The sequence below is a fragment of the Peromyscus maniculatus genome, chromosome 2 (genome assembly GCF_049852395.1).
Source record: "Peromyscus maniculatus bairdii isolate BWxNUB_F1_BW_parent chromosome 2, HU_Pman_BW_mat_3.1, whole genome shotgun sequence".
NCBI classification, from domain to species: domain Eukaryota; kingdom Metazoa; phylum Chordata; class Mammalia; order Rodentia; family Cricetidae; genus Peromyscus; species Peromyscus maniculatus.
Genome location: NC_134853.1, coordinates 28,612,827 through 28,635,893, shown reverse-complemented (window position 1 = coordinate 28,635,893; position 23,067 = coordinate 28,612,827). Strand labels below are relative to the sequence as shown.

Genomic DNA, 23,067 nt, shown 5'->3' with positions numbered 1-23,067 from the left:
CATTATAAATATACCCCTAATGCTCAGAAGTTAGAGAAGTGGATGTAAATATTGAGGAAATAAATGTGTGGCATTTATAAAGTGCTACTCCAAACTTCTGAATGCAAAAATGAACAATGTATAGCATGAAAAATTCACTGGATGAGATAAAGAGCCATGAATTTGAATATAGAAAACAATAGAGACTATTAAAAATTATGGAGATAAGTAGAAAATAAGAAATTAATCTATATCTATATCTATATGCATATATGAAGTTCTTGAAGCTAAAAAGTACTTGTCCCCCCCCCCGTTGTTTTTTTTTTCTTTTTTTTTGGGGGGGGGCGCGTTTTGAGACAGGTTTTCTCTGTGTAACTTTGCACCTTTCCTGGAACTCGCTTTGGAGACCAGGCTGGCCTCGAACTCACAGAGATCCGCCTGCCTCTGCCTCCCAAGTGCTGGGATTAAAGGCATGCACCACCACCGCCCGGCACAATCATAGCACTTTTGATGTTGAGGCAGGAGGATCTCTATGAGTTCAAGACCAACCTAGGCTACATAGTGATTTCCAGGTTGACTTGGGCTTTAGTGTGGAAACCTATCTCAATTAAAAAAAAAAAAAGAACATAGGAATGAAATAATGAAAGAAACTAGACATAATTTTATTGGGATCAGAAAATGTTGCTTCACAGTAGATAATATCAGAAATAAAGAATATTTTATAATGTGTATCAAGATATTCTAATGTCTTGTTACACAGTCTCTACTGTCCTGATTTTCACTATCTAACACATGCTAGAATGAATGGAGTTGGTATTTATAGACTCATATATTTGTATGCTTAGTCCTGAGCTAAGCTAAGAAGAATTAGGAGGTGTGGCTTTGTTAGAGGAGGTGTGCCACTGGAGGAAGGCTATATCTCAAAATCACATGCCAGGGCCCGGGCCAGACCCAGTCTCCCAGTCTTACTCTCTGTCTTTCTGTCTCTCTGTTTCTGTCTCCTCCACCCCCTCTGCTGCTGCTACCTGAGGATCAGGATGTAAAAGCTCTCAGTTACTGCTCCAGCACCATGCCTACCTGTGTGCTGCCATGTTCTCAGCCATGATAGTAATGGACTAAACCTCTGAAACTGTAAGCCAGTCTCAATTAAATATTTTCATTTATAAGAGTTGCCATGGTCATGGTGTCTCCACATGTTAGAAAACTAACTATGACACTGACCTAGAAATTCCAAAATTCCAGTAATTATTCTCCCTCAGCCTCCCACATGCTGGGAATATGAGCATGTACCACCACACCACCTTTCAGTCTATTTATTGCCTGTCTCTAAAATATATTTGTCTATTATTTGGTACTTGGTCAGTTATATTAGGATATATATATATATATATATATATATATATATATATATATATATGCTCTTCCAACATACCTTGTGTCTATGCAAGAATTACAAGTGTTGGAGCAGAAATATAAAATGAAAATAAGTAACTGAGGTCTAGACAGCCTTAAATTCTTCAGCTATGAATGTAGGAAGCATTAAGTGAGTTGGAGCCAATCTTTTTAGCTTAATTAGTTATAAAAATTGGTGTAAGGCTATCTTCTAGTAGTTACTATATACTGTAACGTGGCCAATGCCACTTCATGCAGCAGTAAATGCTTATACAATTAGTAATGTAACCAAGCCCAACTCATAAGAACATCCACAGTTAGAAATGCAGTGGCAGAGACTTATTATTTGTTGTTCTTTGCATATGGAGCATAGTGTTTTCTCCTGGATGTGTGACTAAATAAAAAGGTGCAGAGTTCCAGCAATCAGAATAAATGCCTCAAACATCTGCAGCTATACATATGTGGAGCATACAGCTGTGTTTATTTCAAAGATAACACATTTACATGCATACAATACATTTGCTTAAATGTATATTTTATGCATGTGAGAAATTCAAACAAAGACATTTTCTGTATTTGAATATGCATTTGAAAAATGACTCAAAGACATTCTCTACATTTATTTAAAGCTAACAGCATTTATTTATACAGTGTACTTATTAATACACAATCATAACTCTTTCAGACTAACATATTTTAAAAGATTAAAGAAACTTAAATGGGAGCATAAGTCACACACATCAAAAAAGTTTTGGGTAGAGTTATTCATAGTTCAATCTTTCAAAAGACTTTGAAAGTTCAGCAAGATTTAAAAAAAAGTAAAATCATTTGCAATTGGAATGTGCTCATTTTATTCCAACAATTTTGTCACAGCAGGGTGGGCATTTTATTTGAAAAAGGAAGCATGTATCTTGAGTTATTTATTTTTCTTTCTACTATACTATCTGATAAGATACACATTCCTTGTTTTTGATTTAATAAATGATAAATAGAATGCTTCATTATTTTAAACCCTTCCCTGAGAAAAATACATACACAAGTCTAGTTAAGATCATTAATATAATCTCATTTAATTCTACCTTTGCTTAAGTTAAAAGAAGTGGATACCAGAAAATAATTGAGATGTACAGAAAATAAAAACATTTTAAATTTCATTTCTCAAGATATCATGAGAGATTTTGGAGAAATTTTTATGTGTCTACATTCTTTCTATATGGTATTTTGCCTCTTACAAAAGATGTAATGGGTTAGCCAGAGGAGGATAGCAAACTTTAGTAACAAAAATTACAATTGAAGGGATTTTATTTATTATTGTATTATATTTTTCTTTTTAAATTAAAAATAGATTCTCCCCTAACACCCTACATCCCAACCAGTTTCCCTTCTCTCCACTACTCCAGCTCCCCCAGCCACCCCCAAAGGTCCTCTCTCTTCTAGATCTACTACCCCTATATTCCCTCTTCATAATAGGGCAGGCCTCCAAGAGACATTAGCCCAACAGGACAAAACAAGATACAACAAGACAAGGCAAAAGCCCTCATATCAAGGCTGGACAAGACAACCCAATAGGAGGAAAAGAACCTCAGGAGCAGGCAAAGAGTCAAGGGATACACCTGCTCCCGCTGTTAGGAGTCCCACAAGTACACTAAGCTAACGGCCATAACACACACACACACACACACACACACACACACACACACACACACACACACACACACACACACACACGGAGGACCTGGTGCAGACCCATGCAGGCCACGTGCTGCTTCAGGCTCTGTGAGCCCATGTGAGCCCCACTGAGTTGATTTGGTGGTTTCTCCTGGTGTCCTCCACTTCCTCTGACTCCTACAGTTTGAATTTTAAATTTAGTTTACATCAGTATAAAGAGAAACACTGCTGGCCCTTAGTTTTGTTCAGTGATTAAATAAACTTAACCAGTTCTAGCCTGTTTCCTACACTGTAGATAATAATCTTTCAAGAGGTGTTGTCAGGATTGTAAAAAGCATAATTTAGAAAGCAGTCAATTGTCAAATACATTCCCAATATTGTTTGTTCTTATTTTACAGATGTGAAAACTGTTTCTGAAAAAGACCCACAATCATAGTCTCTGGTCACATTTCAACAATTACTTTTCCTAAATTGACTCTCTTGTTAAAAGTGAAAAATTAAATCAAGAGTTTCCCATTCATTTTCTTTTTTTGAATCTCACGACCTCCCCACCCCTTGACTGTTGGAAAGTTTTCCTAAGGATATTCCCCTGACTGGATTTGGGTGTGTTTGCGTGTGAAAGGTGGAAGTTGGCCACTCGCTAAAATAACTTATTATGTTTGTGAAAAAGTCAGACTTCTCTAGGTTAACTTGTGCATCCTCAGAAGTACCAAAGCTTTCTGGTATTGAGAAAGGATGGGCCTAAGGGCTGGCGCCATCCTGCAGGCTCGCGCGGGGAAGGTCTAGCCAATCAGAGCGCAGACTGAGGGCTGGCCCCACCCCTCCTCCTATGGTCCTCCCGGAGTAGGGGTGTGCGGCTCCTCGTCCCGCCCCTGCCTCTGAGTGACAGCAGCGTGGACAGCTGCCCACCCGGCCGGACCCGCAGTTGGGCCGCCCTCGCTGTGCTCCGCTGAGGTGTGTTTCCGGCGAGGGCTGGGGGTTCGGGGTCCCAGTGCTCAGGATGGGCCCGGGGCTGGAAGCGCGCTTCCTCGGCGTCTCCCAGCCCTGTCTCCGGAGACTGTAGCTCCGGCCCGGGGGCGGCCCCAGGCGCGGGGCCTGGGCGTTGGGAGGCTCTTCCCGGAGAGCTAGGCTCCGAGGCCTCCCTTTCCAGCAGTGTCCTTCTGGCTGGGCTGGGGCGGGGTGGGCGTGGCCGCCTCGGTTGCCGAGCAACGCGGGGTGCGCCCTGCCAGCGTGTCTTGGAGCTCCTGGTCTTGAAACTCAGTCCCACCCACTCCCCTCCGCCCCGGTCTTACCCTAGGCTGTGGATTCGCTCCCTGTGCTGTCCATTAACTCGAGGGCCGTTTCATAGCTGCGTGTAACTCTAGTTTCTACAAATTCTGCTCAGGCCTCCCTCTTCTGTGTTTTAATTCCTGTATACCCTATTCTGTTACCTTTTGTGGGAACAGTCTCTGAAACCAAAACATTTGTAGAGAAGGGTTGCTTTATTGGTTAGTGCTCCTGGCAAAATGGGGTTACTTTTCCTGATGCTTGGTGAATCCTTGAACCCAAACGATGTTGCTGTCTGTGTGGATGCCTAGGAAAAGGAGTTCTGCGGTATGGTGTCTTCCACTTGACCTTAATGAACTTCCTTTGGAAGTTGCAACTCATTACAGGAAGGGCTTTCGTATATGGTCTTCATTGCAGTCTACTGTGAAGCATATTAGACATCCAAACACCTACTATTGGACCCATATTTAATGATGAACTACAAGTGCAACACAGGTAACTTCTGCAGATCTCTTCTTCCCCCAGATCTTTTGGCCCCACATGCTTCAGCAAAACAAACGTTCTATAGGAAAACACAAAGGAGAAAGAAGTTGGCCTTTCTGTCTCTGTGCTAGGCTTCCAATGTAAATCCTCAGGAAGGGAGCTTTGCTTCTTCGGCTGTTCACTAGCCAGTAAGGCAAGGTTAGTTTTCCGTATATGAGAACCCTCAACCATTTTTCATCTCTAAAGTGCTCAATCTAGTGTCTACCCTAGTAGGATTAACTGATTTAAAAGTATGATTAAAATAGTGATCTGTACAAATGCAAGGTGTTACTGATTACAATTTCCATTTGTTTAGCTTAGAGTACTTTAAAATGTTCTTGACTCTTCTCTTAGTTCTTTGATTTGTTGAGAAATGAAAATGAAGCCCTTTAATCTTTTCTTTACTGGTTCAGCGTTGTTACTGCTTAGGTAGCACATGAGTGCGTTGCATGGCAATTTCTCTGCCCTTAACAACATTAGTTCCCCACCTGATTACAATACTCAAAAGTGGGGATGTAGTCGTGTGGGGCCTCTTGGAAAGATTGGGAAATGTTAGTGTTAAATCTAATAATTTCCAAAATTTTTGATGTCACCATTTTGAGAAGTCAAGGAAAGCTGTAAGTAATCCTTTAGATGGGGCAGAAATTGAAGAGTAAGTGGAAGCTATATTGAGACCACCTGTTTTAATTTAGGGACAAGATAATAACTTCCTCCCATGACTGATTTTTTGGAGCAGAGATTTTTAATACTCTTTCTTCCAAGGAGCCTCTTACCCCATCTAACTCTCCGTATAGGGTCATTACAATCCATCTCATATTTATTAGTAATCAACCAATATCCAATACTGAATAACGTGTTGCTGTGTTAAAGTGTACGCTGTGTTTCATTCCAGACCTCCATTGATCTTGCCTATGAAATCATATTCAGGTATTTAAACAAGTTGAGATAAACATAAAATGTGAAAAATTTCTCTTGCATCAGTGTTCATTTGGACAAAGAGAGGCTGATTATGCAACTGTAAAATCGTTTCCTGGTTCTTTTTTACAGTTCAAGTGAAAGACCTTTTGTGTTTTAATTTACATAGACTAGCACACATATCATGGTTTTCTTCACTGGTAGCTGTTTTCCTGACTTTATAGAAGACTTTAAATAGAGTTTGATATTTTTTGCTCAGATAACCCACAAAAGCAGATACCGGTTATAAACATGCTCCCACTGGATAGAGATAGCATCGGAGTATGAAGTATGTATTTCTTTTGTAGTAAGTGTTGAGTATACAAAAGGACCTGGTGTTTCTTAGAACTATTCATATGAACTCTGTCCTTCTTTATATTTGGGCTGTCAATTTTTAGTAAATAAACTAGATCAAAGAAAGATAAACTAGACAGAGCATCAATGGTTTAAACATTTTAAGACTTAGAAATGGATTTTTGTTTCTTGTCCTGAGTTTGTAAACGGTATTTGAACATCAGTCTTGCTATTAACAAGCTGACTGGGGGTTAGTGCTCTTGACAGGATACAAAAAATGGCTAGTCCTTTTTCCTAGCCTCTCTAGCCTTCTATTCCCTTTCCCAGAAACTAGACCTTCAATCACCTGCTGGAGAAAACTTTTAGTTTTTAGAATAGATATGCTTACTCAGACTTACGGTTTTGTATCCCCCACACTAGCTCCATCATGGGAGCGATGTAGACTGGTGGGTCCCAGTCACTGATTAGACAGTGCTCTCTGGTAGTTCCTGACCTTGTTGCTGCCAAAATACCTGACCACAGCAACTGAGGGATGGAAGGTTTATTCTGGATTAATGTACCAGAAGTAGTCAGAGGTGGTGGGGAAGGCCTGGGGGCAGGAGCATGGGGCTGCTGGGAATACTCTATCAACAGGAAGAAATGAACAGTATATGCTTGTGCTCAGCTAGTTTTCTTCTTTTCATGCAACCCAAGACCCAGCCCAGGGAATGGTGCTGCCCACTTTTAGACTGGGTCTCTCCACCTTGACATAATGATGATAATCTGTTTAGACAAGCCCAAAGGCCTGTCTCCTAGATGATTCAAGGTTTTATTAGGTTGATAATTAATACTAACTATCACATTCTCTTATTTAGAAACTGAGTGAATGGAATCTTAGTTCAGGATTGTTAACCTGGTGCTCTGGTTTCTTACAATGAGTGATATTTCTTGGTCATTGGATGTGTGTAATTGAATTTTTACATTTACATGTTCCTCCATGTCAAAGTGTGAAGTGAGGACGTGTTTCCCCCAGACTTTGTGCATATATCCTTGTTTTGGTTTCAATAGCATTGGCTCTATAGATGTCTTAAACATACTTCTTTGAATATAGTATTTTTGTATTTTCTCAGAATAGTTAAAATGATACTAATAGAAAATAGTGATTCATATTTACTCATATTTGATTTTCTCAAGAAATTTCTTAATTGAACAAATAGGAATGATTTAGTCTAGGAACTAATTCTTTTTCAGACCTCTTAAATATACTTAATCTTTTTTTATATGGTAGAAATGCCAGGTGTCTTTGAAACAGTAGAGTGATTTGTGTGTGTATTTTAGTGAAAAAAAATTCTTTTACCTCATAAATTTGAATAATAATAAAAGGGTAAACATTCTGTACTCAGTGATATAGCAAACCATTGTGTTGAATCACCAGGTAAAAGAATTTCATAAGATGAAGGTTTTTTGTCAACAGCATGTCTTTGAAGTCATGGAAACCTGGCAAGAATAAAGTAGCTTGCTTCTTTTATAGATTCTCATAGTTGCATATTTGCAAAAACAGCAGTCCAGTTAGATTGTAAAATGTAAAATTTTAACTATTATACAACAAAGATGACTCAATCTGGAGAACACTTGGTTTTGCATAATAATGTCATATTTAGAATAATAAATTATATGGCTACCTGTGACAAGATCCAAATTATGGATTATAGTTTATACCCTGATTCAGGTGGGGAGTATATTGGATGGAAAGCTTTAGATTTGACTCTGGTAACAGACATATTATTTATTGGGTTTTAAAACATTTCTGTTCATCAAGTTTATTTTGTGTAGGAAGGCCTGGAGATTAGTGGGTTTTGTTATTTTTTTCCCCACCATCATATTTGAGCATTGTAATGCATTCTTCACAGTGACTCAGTGTAGCACTCGGTCTCTCTGGGTAGGGTTATAGTAGATTATTTATTTTCTGATACTGTCCCTTCTCTGCTTCTTGGATCCCATTCTCTAGATTCTTTCCTTTCCTCAAATCTGTTTCCTCCAAAACACTGGACTATGCAGAAATGTCCTATACAGGTTTTTATGTGGTATTCTGGAAAACATAGCATTTGGCAGTGAAATCAAGTCGAAGAAAACACCCCATCAAACTAAGGAAGTTAACGAACAACTCAGAGGCATGCCTGAAGTCAAAGAAGACCAACTCAAGGAAATGTTTGATGCTGATGTGTTCATAATGCATGGCCTCTATGTTTAGAACTCCATCCAGGAAAGTCATACAGAGATAAAGTGATAGTAGAGAGAGAGCAGCAAAGATAAAAAGATGACAAGAAAATGAAAAATATAAGAAACATCGAGTCTTTACTTTTGGTGTAATGGCACTAATTTAGTGGTTTATAAACAATGCAGTTTCAATAACTTATACTTGTGTAGTTTGGAGTTAGATATGTATCACATTGGATGGTAATAACAGTGCCATCAGGGCTGTATTCCTTTGTGTTACTTCCAGTAGACAATCTTGGTTTATGTGCCTTTCCCATCCACCCACATTCCTATATATCTGACCCTCTTCTTTCATCTGTTAAGACAGCAACATTGCATGTGTCTGACTTGTCCTTTGTAGCCCCATCTCCTAATGACAATGTGGACCCATCAGTAAATTATTCCATGTTCTGTGAATTAAAATTCATACATCTTTGGCCCTAGTGGGTATAATACCATCTCTGGTATAAGTAAGTCAGAAGTTCACAATGTTTTATTCTCATTCAAATATATATTGTCACTATTGAATGGATTTGTTTCTTTAACACATGCTGTCAGTTTTAAATAAGACTTAACTAAAGTATTTGAAGACACTGCTTCATCAGCTTAAATAGCATACACATACACTTTTATGTTCATGGCACACGTCTTATAATTAGTACCTTACCAGACTGAGTTTTCCCCAAAAGCAAACAAGGTAGCTAGACTCTCTTATACTTATAGCAGTGGATTTCTATTGCTCAAACCCTAGAAATACCAGACACATGGGCATATATTTTAAGTTCCTAAAACATTACTCTGCTGGCTTTGTGGAATTAGATAATGCAAAGTGCAGATGTGAAAGTGGGAACTTTCCATTCCTGAAGGTACATTCTTTTGTTTTCATGTGAAATAGTTTTTTTTCTTTATGATTGCAATTTGAAATTGTTCCTTCTTTGAGTGGTCATATCTTACATAAAAAAATGCCTTTTGAATCTCTTGTTCGTTTTCAGCTAGTAAAATGTTTTTAACTCCAGGCCTGAATGATGAACGTTAACATATAAGATTGAATGGTGCCTTTCCATTCAGTAGATCCAGATTTACTCCAGATGTCCATCAGTGTTTTACTTGCCTCAGCATCTTCTTGATCTTTGATGAACTGTGCCAACATCAGAAAAATCTACTTTTCTTTACATCATAATGGTGCTTTTATTTTTATCATCTATAGAATTGGGTCAACCTTTACATGAAGATCTTAGACTTTGCTTTTGAAAGGTAAAAATGTTACTATCCAGATATTATAAATATTTGACCATTGTATGTTAAAACCCTGTGACTATAAAGGTAAGCATTGTAATGTTTAATAAGAGAATTACTTATTAATCATATAATCAAAGATTTGTCTGGGAAGAGTATGTAAGTTATACAGAATAAATATAAAATTTAATGGAGTCTTCAAGACTTCCAGTGAATCAAGATTGATAACTCTAGGAAGAAGCTTGCACTGAGAGAGAATAGAGCTGTGAACATGCTGAAATTGTAAAGGCAGGCATACCATTCGGTTAGGAAACAGAAAAGAATTCAGTGGCTAGGACAGACTATTCATAACTTTGTTAAAGAAGGGGCCCTAGAGAACTAGAGCCACATGAAGAAGGCTGACATAGACCATGCAAAAAATCTGCATCATGTAGATGAGGAACTACTGAAGGTTTTAAAATAGAACAACACACAGCCAGATTAGCCCTTTAAAATATTAGTTCTCAAAACTTTCAAACACAGAATTCTCTAAAATTATTTAATTCTGTTATCATATAATTGAGGGTAACCTTGACAAACCTTTATGTTATTGATAACACTCTCCTTTAAAGGATTCTTTATAACGTTTCTTAGCTGCCCTAGGAACACATGGAGTATATAAAATGCTGTCATATGTAAACATATGTGCTAAATAAATCAAAATCATTCAAAATTCAGAAGATTAAGTTATCTATAAGCTACAAAATGTATTATTATCTGGACTTCCTACGTATATCAATTTAGACAAAACATAATCCACAATCATGTATATTTGCTTTCTGTGATATCTTTAAATTTTGCCTATAGAAAGTTCATGAAAGCTTACAGTTCTATTTTGTTTAGAGGGCTACTTGGCAGTATTTAGATGTTATAGTTTAGGTGTGGATAATGCAATCTCTAAACTAATGCTTAGCATTTCTTTTGATTAAAATTAACATTTAAGTGCCTATGATGAATTTGACTACTTGTGCTCCACTTTTAATATTGGCTCAAGTGATAATGAAATTATTTTCTGAATAATATTTCATATATATATCTATATATGAATTTATATTTCACTTATAAAGTGTTTTTCTTCCATTTCACTGGTGGAATGTCAGTCCACAGCTCAGAACACATTCCCTATAAAGAGTGAACTCTGTGGATAGATTTCATCCCCTTCCCCTCTCAAGGTAGCATGCTCAAGTTGGTCACTTACTGAGTCCCGTGGGAACCATTTCTTCAGTTGCAGCTAATTATACTTATTCCAGAGGGACATAAAGACAAGTTCTGACTGTATAGCTGAATACATAATCACAGTGCTTGCCATGTTAACTGCCATTTTACAAATGCCAACTGGTCAATAGTATCACTAATTTCATCATCATTTATAAAGGGTCAGTTCCTGTTATTTACATTTTAAAAATTCAGTAGTTCCATTAAATTACCATTTCTGGAGCTTTGAATAATCTGTGATTGATGTGACAGCCAGGGATGGACTGTCATTGGCATTCTAATGCCCTCATTGGTCATGAGATTTCTTCAGTGTTCATCTTTGCTTCTCTTTGTGAGTTGAGAGATGGACATGATACCTTTACATAGTCTAAAAGCTTCTAAGACACACGTGGCCTTCAAGTTTTTAGACAGGGACTTCATAATAAGTTATTATGACACTTTTATTTTAAACTCCATATTGAGATATATAGTTCACAAACATAAGATTTGCCATTTTTAAAATGATACATTTGAATAGGTTTAGAATGTTACAGAATTGTACAACTGTTAACACTAATGTTGAAATATTTTTTTCTATTTCAGCAAGAAATCTTTTCTCCATTGGAAATTATACTTTCTCTCTTCTACTGCTACATTATAAGCAACCCTCAATCTTTGAACCTCTCTATTGATTTTTCCTATTCTGAATATTTCATGTAAAGTGAGCAATAGCATTGATACAGTTGGTGAGCTCTTCTGCCTGTTGTTTTTCACTTAGCTTGTTTTCTAGGATCATCTGTGTTGTAACATACATCAGCATTTGATTCATTTTTCTCACTAATATTCCATTATGTGGCTGTGTTATGACTTTTCAGTCTGTGCATTGTGGATTGGTTTCTCTTTTCAGTTGTTAAAATAATTCTGTTCTGAAGACACATGTGCATGTTTTGTACAGAGATCCTTCATTTCTCTTGAGTGTGCACTTAGGAACAGAAAGAAATGTTGGTCATATGTGACCCTATGTTTGGGTTTTTGAGAGCAGTGACTGCTCTCTAACGCATGAGTTCACTCTTTTACTTTCCCAACCAGTGCATGGGGTTTCTAGTCTCTCTTCACGGTCATCGTTTTCCTTTTGATATAGCCAACCATACAGAGGTGAAGTAATGTGCCATTGTTCTGAATTTCTGTGATAAATAATGATATTGAATATCTTTTAATGTGCTTGTTACAAATTTGAAAATCCTTTGGAAACATGTCATTTCAAATATTTGATCACTGGAAAATTGGATAAATATTTTTTAATTGCTAAATAGTAATTATCCTTCATATAATCTGAGTACAAAACTTTTATCCAATAATGGATTTGTAAATGTTCTCTTGTATTATGTGGATTATCTTTGTACTGTTTTCCTCTTTGAAGCACATAGTATTTTAATTGTAGTCAAGTTTTTTGTTTACTTTGGATTTAGTCTCTAAGAAACAGTTATGTAGCTGAAAATCATGAAGTTTATCTCAGATGTTTTTTCAAGTTTATTGTAATACTAGCTTTTGCATTTAGGGCTATGATTTATTTTTTGTTATCTTTATTCTGTGGTATGATATAAGCATTAAACTTTATTCTGTAATAGCAGTATTTATTTAAAAGCCATTCTTTCATGTTATGACTCTTGAATTCTTATCTGTATTTATAAAAGGTCTTCAGGCTGGACAGATGGCTCTGTAGGGAAGAGTGCTTACTGCTTTTGCAGAGTACTGAAGATCAGTTCCCAGCACCCACGCTGGGTGGCCTACTGTACCAGATTCAGAGGATCTGGTACACCTTCTGGCTTTCACAGGCACCCTCACTTACATGCCTGTTCTTGTCTGCATGCATACTTGTGTGTGTGCGTGTGCACTGACCCACTCACTCACTCACCCCTATATACACACAATTTAAAAGAGTATTACCTAAAATTGTACTTGAAATTTTTGGACTTGAAAAATTTATATTCTCAAATATATGGTTTTTAGTTTTCAGTTAGTATTATTAGAAAGCATCTTGGATTCACAAAAATTTGATTCTCATCTATATGAGAGTAATTTCAGTATAAACTAGAGAAAAATTCAGTTTGGTGCAAAATATATATGTAATAATATTAATTTTATGTTAAATGAACACATGTATACATTGAACAAAAAATGAATACATTACATATATATGGTGGTTTTCCATTATTACTGTTGATAAGTGTTTAGGAAATATTATGCACTTTAAAGTTTATGATTAAATACTATTGTTTTATGAGTCAATGATACACAAATTGAAATAGCTGAAAGTTCATAATTTGAAATTAGTCTTTTATATTCATGCACGACTCTAGTGGGTCTCAACCTGTGACTCTCAACTCCTCTGATGGTCACATACCAGATATCCTGAATATCAGATATTTACATTACAATCTATAACAGTAGCAAAATTACAGTTGTGAAGTAGCAACAAAGTAATTTTATGGTTGGGTATAGCTGGAAGCTTTTCTGTGTCCCGCCTGACAGTTCCCAATCCCGTCACCATGTGTAAATAATCACCATCACATGAGGAACTGTGTTAAAGGGTCACAGCATTAGGAAGGTTGAGAACCAGTGCTCTAGAATGTAGTAGAACATCTCCCACTGCTTCTCAGATGACCTTTGCACATATATCAGGTCAAGTAAATTTCTGTAATGATTTCCTGTTATGGACCATTTCCTAGCCATTGTTATGGAAATATGTCGTATGAAAATGCATTATTTTCTAAATTTTCTGGGGAAGTTAAATCGGTTTTAGGTTAAATAGATAACAGTTAGAAACCAGGAATCAAGGAATGAAACAAGAAGAACCATACAAAACTCCAAATAGTCTCATCTTTTTTGTTTCATTTTAATTTTTAAATTATTTTTTGCTCATATGTGTGTATATGTCACATGTTTGTATTTGTATGTATGTGTGGGTGTATCTGGAGGCCCAGGCCCTCCATTGAGTGTCTTCCTTAATTATCTCCACATAATATAATGAGATAGGGTCGGGCACTAGAGCCCAGAGCTCACCCACTTGACTAATCCAGCTAGCCAGCTTGCTTCAGGGATAGCCACTCTGTTTCTCGAGCACTGAGATGTCCAGTGGCCCCTCTCCTCCCTGGCATTTAATATGTTCTGGAAACCTGAACGCTGGTCCTTATATTTGCACGGCAAGCTCTTTATCAGCTGGACTCTTTCTCCAGCCCCTTCAACGTGTCTTGTTTTTAGTCAATTAGGTAACTGGAAATCATCCATTTAATTTGTCCATATAGTCTCATCTTAAATTACAGTAAGAAAAATCAAGCAAGAGTGTAATTTTTGGTGACTGGAATTGAATTTGCCAGGAATGCAGCTCAGCTTCTGAGGCCTTGCTTCGGGAAACGTCTCTTGTTTGGCCCGTTTCCAGAGTTTAGACTTGGCAGCATCAAGGACACAGTGTAAGGTGTGTGTTCTTGATTGAACATGTGGAAAAAGGTGTTTTGATTTGTGGTTTGTTTCCTTTTACTTTGTTTTTCTTGGTTTGAGTTATTTGCTTCTGGCAATGAACTTGGGTTATGAACAAGGCTTTTTGTTACAGAGGGCACAATTATAATGAGAAAATGTTTTACATGGTTTTATTTGTGTAATTTAGACATAAAGTAAATCAAGATTCATAAGCTGTGGATTTTTAATATAACTTATTTGTTACATAATATTGTGCTGTTATGTACTGACTTATTACCACATTTAGCATGTAGTCTCTTGATGCTTGGTACATTATTATACTTTAGTAGATTACAATATTTTGGTAATTACTTATTGGCTTTAATCAATGTTGCAATATATTAATTAGTGAACATAAAATTAGCTATACAGCATTACATTTCCTGTTCCTTAGTATAGTGACACATTGCTTCAAAGAGTTTTAGAGAGGAAACAGCATAAAGTAGCCTTTTACCCTTTGGACCACCCTTTTCCTTTCTCTCTCCTGATTCACAGTGGGATTGTCGTTTATTCCAGTGGAAAGCTGAGGCCCTGAAGTCGGCCAGGCTTTCTTTACCAAACCTGTCCCCATGTTTACTTTCTGATCTCATCTTTGCCCTTGTACCCATTCGTTTGTTCCAGGCTTAGCCCACAGTCTTTGAACATTTCCAGGCTCATCCCCCACCCCATTTCAGAAAGCTTGAACTTGCTGTTCTAGTCTATTTCTTTTGCACTGCATTAAAATGTCACCATCTATGTGTATTAAAAGGTCACTTTTCAGTTAGAAGGTCTGCCATCAACACTGTATCATTCTCTATCTTGTAGTATTAATGAGTTTTTAATAAGTCATATATTTGGTACTTACCTTGTTTATTATGGTTGTCACCAACAAGAATGTGAGATATAATTGTGGTTTTATTGTGAAATGTGCCACCAAACCTCATGTGTTTGAACACTTGGTGCTTTGTGAGGAGGCTGTAGAGTCTTTGGGAGTTGAGGTTTAGTGGAAGAAGTAACTCAGTGGGCCATAGGATGTGTAGGTGAGCCCTGCTTCCTGCCCTATCTGTCTTTCCTGGGTCCATGGAGATGGAAGCCAGCAGCATCCTGCCCCCGCTGTCACACTGTGACATGCACCTCCCACCATGCCTGCAGGGCTGCAGTGGACTGTGTCCATAATAGTGAACCAAGGTAAGTCCTTCCTACCTTAAGTCATTTCTTGAGAGGTAGTTTGGTCAGAGCAAGACAAGCAAGTAAATGCAGTATGTGATGGCTGTGTTTTTACTCAGTCTCCATTAACTAGTCTTTGGTTACTAATAAGTGAGTGATGAGTGAATTCATAATCATTTGTAAAGTACATACTAAGAGTTAAATATTTCTAGATAGTGATGATACTAAATGCTGTGCACATTCTTGCTTTGATACATACAGCTTAATAAAGAAAACATAATTACAGCAGCCATTTTATTACAATAGTGTGTAATTAAAACATGTAACAAAATGTTGTATTGACCTAAATCAGAGTATAGTGTATTCATGAAATGCTTCCTGGAAAATGATTAGCAGGTAGGATAGCCTTGGATGTTGATATATTCATATGTGCATGTAAGCAAGACTATAGCTCAATGTTTTGAAACCACAAAGTTTATTTCTTACATGGGCAATATGCCAAAAATAGATTATTAGGAAAGCTTAAGTGCCCCCAACACTTGAACATACCCAGTGATCACTGCAGCAGTGAAGGAGACAAGGTGCTTGGGAGCTGAATTTCGAGTTTCACTAGTCAAAGCAAATGGCTTGCTTCCAGATGTAGGGCTGCTGAGTACAGCACCACCTCCTAACAGGAGGAAGGGTGGAGGAGAGGAGAGGCAGGTTAATAGTAGACATAGCTTTCCGCCATTTTGGGTGGGGGTGTGTATTGTGTGTATGGGGGGGCTCATGGACCAAAGAATGTGCATGGAAGTCAGAGGACAATCTGCAGGAGTCAGTTCTCTCCTTATATGTGTCCTGGGGGTAGAAGCCAGGTCATCAGGCATGATGGCAGTGTCTGTTTCTACTAAGCTACCTCACCAGCCCTTTTCTCCTGCTTTGAAGGAAGAACATTAGATTAGTAGGTAAAGAAGAATTTAAAAACCTAAAAATCCTATTCTAAGAAAGAGAGAATATAAGCACAAATAGTAATCTGTTTTGTTAGTTGATAAATTCAGAGTTGTATATAACTCAAAATAGTTGGAACACAGTATGTGTGCATGTGTGTATATGCATGTATGTGTGGGTATACGTTTGTGTGTGCACACGTTTGTGTGTGCACACATGTGTGTGTGTGTGTGTGTGTGTGTGTGTGTGTGTGTGTATGTACGTACATGTGTGTATGTAAGTGTGTGTGGGTGGTGGGAGCTAAAAAGGAAAAAAAGATTGTTGAGAAAAGAAAAGCCAGACTACACTAAACTACACTTACAGATAAAGATAAACATTGAACTATAACCCCAGGGGATCTTAACTAACTTTAAGTGTATAAAGCTTATTCTAGAAGTGCTATAGAGATGGATTTGAGGGGAGGGAGCTGACGTTAGGAAAAGCAGTTACAATATGTATTTAGTGAGCAGATGATGTCTCTGGTTGGACATCGGCAGTGAAGATAGAAAGGAGGGGACAGAGGTAGAAAGAGTGAGACTGTCTGGGGACATCTGAGCACAGCAGACAGCTTGACAGAGGACAGGGTGCTGTTTGCTTTGAGATCCAAACAGAGGCATAACTGCAGACAGACTGTTTCTGAGGATGTGTCTGTGAATTGATGTGTGTGGAAAAGAATGAATTATGGCAAGCTTGCAAAGTGAGTGATTACTGCTCGCTGTACATTTGTTTGACCAGGGGAACAAGCCCATGTGTCTAGACTGAGTGAAGGTGGCTGGGGATTTGAGAGGCGTGAGCATGGGGATAAGTATGGAGTGGAATGGAAGGCATCAGAACAGAGGCACAGAATTACAGCACAATATTAGGCATTTACTAAGCTCGATTGCACAGTTTACTGCAGAAACTGCCCTAGAAAGCTCAGCGTTCTTTACATTGTTGTGAGGTCAGCAAAATTTGGAGATATATTCCTTAAAAGAATTCTGTGTGGTTTCTCTGAGAATCACTCATGAGATGCAGTCTAGCTCATGGACTAGACTCATGAATCTTTCATCATGTAATAATAAAATTTCTTCAAAGAAAATTTTCTGAAACTTAAATAATTACATAGTGCTTTCTAGAAGCATTTTTATGTGAGTCTTTTATTATAAAACTTCTTTGTGATCAGTCTTAGGATTACAGGAAATTAGAGAGAATGATATAGATATTTCCCATGTATTTCTTGTCCCAGCACACATGTAGTCTCATCTGTGATCCACATCCCACAGCACAGTGGTGTGTGTGTGTGTGTGTGTGTGTGTGTGTGTGTGTGTGTATGCGTGTGCGCATGTGTGGTAGCCTAAGGAGTGCACAGTGGCTCACTCCAAGCTCACTGCTCTGTAGGCTTCACTGTTGGTACCATCTCTGTCCCTATGTATAGGGACATGTGTCCCCAGAATATATTTACAGCTCTGGGAATCTCCTGTGTCTTCATCCTTCCAGGACTCACAACTCCTAGACACCACCACTTTGCCTATATCTGTTTCCATAATTTTGCTTTTCCTGCTGAATATAATACAGCTAGAGTAATAGAATTTGTGGAATACTGAAAAAAATCCATATTGGCTGTTTGTGTTTCTACTTCTGAATACTCTTTATTATGTTCATTAGCTCATGTACTGGCAGACAGATTGTTTTGTGTTTTTAATTTTTGGAGTTATTTATATATTCTATATTTAACCCATCTCTAAAGTATAGCTGGAAGAGATTTTCATTCATCCTATAGGCTGCCTATTCACACTGCTGATAGTTTCTTTGCTGTTCAGCTTTTAAATTTCATGTAAACCTTGGGGTTATTTGCTGTGTGATTGGAGTCATCTTAAAGAAAGTTTGTCCTGCCTCTATATCTTGAAGTGTTTTCCTTAAGAAGTTTCAGGGCTTAAGGTCCTGTACTGAGGTTTTTGATCCACTGAAAGGTTATTTTTGTGCAGGATTAGAGATAAGTATCTAATGTCTCCTGCATTTGAATCTGTCCAGTTTTCCTGGCTTCATTTATCAACAAGGCTGTCTTTTGTTCTAATGTATATTTTTGGTATATTTGACCAGAATTAAGTGCTTAGCTATCAAGGAAATTCAAAGTAAAATTGCTTTGAGAATCCATTTCACTCCTCTCAGAAAAGCTATCATCAGCAAAACAGCACATACTAGTGAGGATGTGGTGTCAGAGAACCCTTATATACTGTTGGTGTGAGTGTAAACTAGTATAGACAGTATGGAAATCAATATGGAGGTTTCTCTATATACTAAAAGTAGAAATATCACGGGACCCAGATATACCCCTCCTGTGTACATACTCAAAGGACTGTCAGTCCTACCATAGAGACCCTTGTACATCCATCTTGACTGCTCACCTATTCATATTAGTTAATAGAACCAATGTATATGTCTATGAAGAGACTAATGGATAAAGAATATATGGTAGATCTACACCATGTAATTTTATTCAGTTATAAAGAAAAATTAAATTATGACATTTGTAGAAAAATAGATCAAACTGACAGTTATCATGTTAAATAGAGCTAGCCAGATTCAGAGAAACAAATATAACATATTTTTTCTCATATGTAGCAGAAACAGAGTAAGGTGAGGGGGAGTTAGAGGAGGATTAATAAGAACAAAGTGTGCATGTACATGAAATAGCTGTGATGAAACCCATTACTTGGTGTGCTAATTAAAAATAATAAAAAGAGGAATAGCTTTTTTAATACTAGTTTCTTTCACCAAGTAGTTGGTTTCTGTTCAGTTGTGTATATATATATATATATATATATATATATATATATATATATATATATTATGCTGCTTTGTGTGAAAGTGTCATAGTTTGAAAATTCACCTATTGATGGATATATTCGTTGCTTCTAAGTTATGTGCAGGTTTTTGTGTGAACATAAATCTTCAGCTTCTTTTAGTAGATACCAAATATTGTGATTGCTGGTTCAATGCTAAGTATATGATTAAGTTTACAAGAAAATGCCCAACAGTGACTTCAGTTCTGCTTTCATGGCAGCAGTGAGAGTCTGTGCTGAATCATCAGAGAAGGCTCGTCCCTGGGAGTGGCCACTCTCCCACTCTCAGCAGTCAACAGCTGCCTACAGTTCCTTGTCCAGGAATGTGACTCCATGGGATTTTACCATTTCCTCTTAGCATGTCTACTGATATTACCATTGTTCAGATCTTCTTTATAGAGCTATTCCTGTGAAATCCTCTTTTCTAGCAGATTTCCTAGTGTTCTGGCTCTTAGAATCTTTAAGCCAGCTCTTCTGCATTGTTCCCTGAGTGATAGATGGAGTTGTGATGTAGATGTGTCCATGGGCTGGGCTTCCCCATGATCTGTCGATCTCTGCATTGTTTCCAATTGTAGTTGTCTATGGTAGTCTTCATTTGCTGTAAAAAGAAGTTTCTGTAGTGAGGGGCGATAGTTACACTTATCTGTGGGTTTAAGGAGAAGGTTTGGAATGTAGTTAGGAATTATGTTGGCTAACAAAGGGGCAGTAGTATATTCTCTCCTAAGGTCCATGACCTCGCCAGCCCTGAAACATTGGCTAGGTTTCTAGTACCAGCCATGATTTCTCTCCTCTTGAGTGGGCTTGAAATCCAATTAGACAGCAGCTGGCTATCACCAACATGTGAGTGCCACTTACAACATTGTTATACTTCATAGTTGTCACAGCTGGTTGGGACAATTAATTGCTTTCCTCTCTTAGCAGCTTGCATAATATTTTCTGGTATGATGGAAGCTGGACCACAAGAAGGAGTAGGCTTTAGGATTAAATTCAGCATGAATCTTCAGAGTTCTGTTTTCTGTTTCTTCAGCAATAGACACTTCTCTTCAGCCTCTGGGAGGCAACTTAGGGCAACAACCATAGTTAAATTGTTTTGGGAGTCACTTGAACTATTCTGACCAATCATTCAAAAGGAGGGTTTTCTTGCCTGGCACTGATTTTTTTGTTAGTCATTTGTTCTTGTGAGGAGCATTGTCATCCTTAGTGGCATCATTTGCATATGTGCATGTATGTAAACATACATTATATATGTATATACATTATATATATATGTATACATGTATATTATATGAATAAACTTGCATAAGATTTTAAGTACATACAAAATAATGAGATTGCTTAAGGTTTTATCTAACAACCTTGGTATTATTTGTCCCTCATCTCTTCTCCTTCCTTAATGACCTCCCCTCATCTCTACTTGGATCCTCAATCCCTGGTTTTCTGTGTCCTGCTTCATATCAGTCATATCATATCACATATCATATCATGTCATATCATCTGCTTCTTGCTATTCCGCCCTCAAGCCACTCTCCATGGTCCCGTTATATTTCCCTCCTCTTTGTGTTTACCCTATATTGTATATTCACATCTGAAGATTTACAGCTAGGAAATGAGGGTTCCCTTTTCCCAACAACCTCACCAGCCATCATTTTTTTGTCAACTGTTTTGTTGATCATAACTATTCTGACCGGTATAAGGTAGGATATCAAAGTTATTTTAATTTGCAGATCCCTAATTGCTAAGGATGATGAAAACTTTTGAGGTATTTTCTATCTATTTTTATTTCTTCTGTTGAAATCTCTCCTTTTATGTCCCTAGTTATCTTTTAAAGAGTCATATGTTTCCTTGGCTGTTTTTTTTTTTTTTTTGGTTTTTTAAGGCAGGGTTTCTCTGGGTAGCTTTGTGCCTTTCCTGGAGCTTGCTTTGGAGACCAGGCTGGCCTCGAACTCACAGAGATCTGCCTGCCTCTGCCTCCCGAGTGCTGGGATTAAAGGCGTGCGCCACCACCGCCCGGCCCTTGGCTCTTTTTTTTATTGTTGTTATTCTTTGTACATTAAGAAATATATTAATCTTCTGTCAAATATATAGCTGTCAAATATTCTCTTTCATGCAGTGGGTTTCTTTTTTATTTGATCGGTTGTTTCCTTATTCAGAAGCTTTTTAGTTTTATGAGGTCACATTTGTCAACTGTTGGCCTTAATTCTTAGGCAAATGTAGTTCTGTTCAGAAAGTCTATTCCTATGCCTATATGCTGTAGAGTACTGAGTATACTTTTATCAGTTTTATCATTTCAGGCTCTAAATTGAGGTATTTTATTTTGTGGAACTAATTTTTGTACAGGGAAATTGATAGATAGGCGTCTAATTTCATTCTTCTGTCTGTGAACACCAGTTTTCGCAGCACCATTTGGTGATGATGCTGTCCTTTCTCCAGTGTATGTGTCTTGACACTGTCAAATATCAGATGGTTGGAGTTCTGAGTACTCATGTTTGGGTCTTCTATTTTGTTTTATTGGTCTACATGTCTATTTCTGTGTCAGTCCCACTACTGTAGCTCTACAATATATCTTAAAGCTAGGAATGAACATTTTTTCTAGTATTATCCTTTTTGCTCAGTATTGCTTTGACCTTCTGGAGTCTTTTAGGTCCCATAGGAATCTTAGGATTTTTTTATTCTGTGAAGAATGTTGTGGTATTTTGATTGGTATTGCATTGAACCTATGAATTGCTTTTGATAAGTGGTCATTTTCACAATCTTAATTCTGCCATAAACACACATTTTTTCCATTTTTCTAGTGTCTTTGTCTAGTGATTTGAAATTTTCATGGTGGATGTACTTCTCCTCCTTGGTTATGTTTATTCCTGGTTATTTTATCATCCTTGAGGCTGTTATAAATGGGAGTGGCCGTGACCTCTTTCTTGTGTGTGTGTTGGTGGGAGAGAAAGGCTACTGATAGTTGTAAGTTGATTTTGTACCTTGTCACTTGCTGATATTGTTGATTCTTCCTAGAAGATTTCTGGTGAAATTTTTATGATCTCTTATATATAATATCGTGTCATATGTGAATAGGGGTAGTAGACTTTTTCTTTTCATATTTCTATTCCTTTAATTTCCTTCTCTTGCCATGTTGCTCCAGATTCCATGTCTAAAACCAGTAGAGATAGTGGATAGCCCTGTCTCATTCCTAATTTCAATGGATGGCTTCAAGTTTTTCTCCATTGAAGACAACATTTGCTGTGAGTTTATCATATATGTCCATTATTGTGTTGAGGCATGTTCCTGCCACTCATTTTCAATCTAGGATTTTTATCATGAAGACATGTTGGATTTTGTGGAAGGCTTTTCTGCATCTACTGAGATCATCATATGATTTTTTAAGTTCATTTATATAATTTATAATGTTTACTGATGTGTATTGAGCTAATCATCCTTGTATTTCTGGGATTAAGCTAACTGTATCACGATGACTGAATTTGATATGCATCTGTATTTAGTTTGCTAGTATTTTATTGAATATTTTTGCATCTAAGATCATTAGGGATATTGGTTTGTAGTTTTTGTTTGTTTTGTTACTATCAACTTTATCCATTAAAATTTTTAGCCTATTAGTCATACTTACTTTAAATTCCTTGCCACTTTAGTAGTTCAGGTTTGCAATCTCAGTATTTTGGAGGTGGCAGGAAGAATTAATACTGTGAGTTTAAGATCAGCATGGGCTACAAAGTGAGTTCAAGGCCAGCTTTAGCTACATGGCAAGACCTTGTCTCAAGAAAACAAGAAAGGGCACAACAAGCAACAGCCAAGCAAATAAAATAAAACACTCTGGGGATTCCAATATCAT

The 23,067-nt window shown here is 37.3% G+C and overlaps 1 protein-coding gene across 4 annotated transcripts in view; it reads left to right on the top strand.

The window, feature by feature from the left end:
* Positions 1 to 3,821: 3,821 nt before the first annotated feature.
* The window catches only part of Triqk (triple QxxK/R motif containing), a 78,011-nt gene continuing 58,765 nt past the window's right edge, over positions 3,822 to 23,067 (top strand). Inside the window, exon 1 of one of the 4 annotated variants that reach the window (XM_016001815.3) lies at positions 3,822 to 3,993. The gene's annotated coding sequence lies outside the window, so the exon portion shown is untranslated. Of the gene's footprint in view, positions 3,994 to 4,013; positions 4,801 to 14,457; positions 15,463 to 23,067 lie in introns of those variants that run through there. The other 3 variants (XM_016001814.3, XM_042270825.2, XM_042270827.2) reach the window with 3 other exon arrangements.